The sequence below is a fragment of the Glycine soja genome, chromosome 6 (genome assembly GCF_004193775.1).
Source record: "Glycine soja cultivar W05 chromosome 6, ASM419377v2, whole genome shotgun sequence".
Lineage (NCBI taxonomy): Eukaryota > Viridiplantae > Streptophyta > Magnoliopsida > Fabales > Fabaceae > Glycine > Glycine soja.
The window spans coordinates 43,641,809-43,644,530 of record NC_041007.1 but is presented as its reverse complement, the minus strand read 5'-3'; the positions used below and the strand labels follow the sequence as shown (position 1 = coordinate 43,644,530).

At 24.5% G+C, this 2,722-nt stretch overlaps 1 long non-coding RNA gene across 1 annotated transcript; it reads right to left on the bottom strand.

The window, feature by feature from the left end:
* Positions 1-455: 455 nt before the first annotated feature.
* Positions 456-1,683, bottom strand: LOC114414215. The gene is made up of 2 exons (XR_003667161.1): positions 1,533-1,683; positions 456-703 (listed from the first exon to the last, which is right to left on the bottom strand). It is a non-coding gene; the product is annotated as an uncharacterized LOC114414215 (long non-coding RNA).
* Between the last annotated feature and the right edge of the window lie 1,039 nt (positions 1,684-2,722).

Genomic DNA, 2,722 nt, shown 5'->3' with positions numbered 1-2,722 from the left:
ATGTGGTGCAATCATGGGGTGATTGTTCTCCTTTTTTTTAGTTTTATTTAAATCACTTTTAATTAAAATATGATGTGACACATTGACTCATTTTAATTGGCTGTCTTTGTAAAGCTTATGTAGACAGATAGTCTGTCAACTTTAATCTCTTTATTATATAAAATAGTATATGCACGCTCGAGTTTTCCACAAAAAAAAGAGATAAAGAACACAATGATAATTTTCAAGGAGAACTGTAAAATATCTAAAAAACATATTTAATGTGTGGTTGTTATAAATAAATCTTTCATTGCTTAAAGAAATATACATTGGAAAAAGAATATCCCCCCAAAACTCATGTTCATTTAAGGGATAAAATAGTTATACATTTATTTCATAAAAAAATAAAATTATGCATTAATCCTCATTTAATTTGTCAATTAAAATTTATTGTCCATTTATGATAATGTATAACATTGGTCATAAATATATTAACCTTATTTTATTATTTTTTGTATTCAAATTGGAACAATTGATATATCATTCTACGGAGAACAATCGTATATGCAAATACATTTGTAAGGATTTCTGCCAATGCAATGTCCAGTTCCATGATATTGTTGATTGCAATTGGCCCGACACTTAGTGAGGTCACAATTATTTTGATCCAACACTTTTAAACATTTGTCATCTGTGGTGGTTGCTTCACTTGCCCTTGAAATAACTATGCAAATACAAACACAATGTTAAAAGACAAATTCTCATATAACTGTTATATATATATATATATATATATATATATATATATATATATATATATATATATATATTATTAAACCAATCAACTTTAGTTGGTGGTTATATATTTATTTTAACGTATTTCATTTACTTTGTTCTTGTCACCAATACTAAATAATAACATAAATGTTAAATATTTTAAGGATTTTTTCTTTAGCTATATTACCAATTGTTTGTTGGAGTTGTGATTTTTTTTAACATATTTCTTACTTTTCTAGGTCTAATTCAAGACAATATAATCAAATATATTCAAAATATATTATATTTTTTATTTTAATGTTATACTTCGCTGCCATTTAATCCTTAATTTCTATTAAACGTTTGAATTTTCCAATTAAGTCTTTTAACTAAAAATTAAATGCAAAATCATTGGATTAACAAAGATGCATGACAAGATTAGAGACTCAATTTTTATATTTTTTTTTAAAAAAGGAAGGGATAAACTAAGAAGAGAGAGATCAATGCGTAAAATATAAAATGTATAAATTAAAAGTGTTATATATATATATATATATATACAGAGAGAGAGAGAGAGAGAGAGAGAGAGAGAGAGGTTGGTAGGATGATTGAATTTGAATGAATCATCTAAAATAATTTATTTTGAAAAGATTTAAATACTTTCATTTGGAATATTGAGTTCATTGCATCAACACCACATAAACAACATCCCTCGCAAAGAAAGATAATAAGAAACCAAGCAACATATGTGTGTGTAGAGACAAAGAGTAGAGAGAGGAAGAGATAAATTACTAAACCTGTAAAGATAAGAGCAAAAGCAAAAATGATTGTGAAAGAAATCTTAGCCATCTTTAAATCAACAATGTCAATAGCAACTTTGCCTTTGATGTTTGAAGTGAGCTATAATTTAATGTGAAGTCATGAATTTATACAAACAAAATCATCATTTGAAGCATAATTTCAATAACAATTTGCCATAATATATATATATATATATATATATATATATATATATACACATATAATTGTTTCGATAAGAGATCTTTTTTTGAAGTGGCAAACAATATTGTTGTCGTCTAATGTCAAATCTTTTATGATATAAAGTAGCATACGTAAGCTCAAGTTTTACCCACAAAAAGTTAAAGGACAAAATGGTAATTTCAAATATGAGTGTAAAATATTTAGAAAATATATTTAATGCTTGTCGGTTATAAATAAATCCTTTTTTTATTCTATAAAGTAGTATACAAAAGTTAAGTTTTTTCCATAAAGTTAAAGGATGCAATTGTAATTTTGATGTGAACATTAAAATATCTAAAAAAATATTTAACATTTGACTGTTATAAACAAATCATTTAATACATTGTGATCCCAAAAAAATTATAGCACATAATGGTAATTTTGACCGTGAACATAAAAATATCTATAAATTATATTTAATACTTGACTGTTATAAATAAATCCTTTATTACTTAAAGGAATATACATTTTGAAAAGTTCCTCCACTTCCCCCACCTCCTTTAAGGGATAAATAAAATCAAGCTTTAATCATTATTTATTTCTTTAATTAAAATTCAAAGTGCATTTATGATAATCATGTCTAAAGAAACTAGTTTCAACAACTAAATTACATTGTGTTCATAAGCCTTAAAGTTATAATTTGATTTACAATATCCTAGTATTATTAATCTTTTATTATACAAAGAAATATACAAAAACACAAGGTTTTCCCCCAAAAAAAGTTAAATGACACAATGATAATTTTGCATGTGATCTTCAAAATATCTAGAAATTGTTTTTAATGTTTAACAGTTCTAAATAAATCCTGTATCTTTTATTATATAAACTAGTATGCACAAACTCTTCTTCTCTCCCCAAAAAGTTAAATGACACAAAGGTAATTTCAACCATCAATATTAAAATATCTAAAAATATTTATATTTAATGATTGGCTGTTAAAAATAAATAATCATTTATTACTCCAATG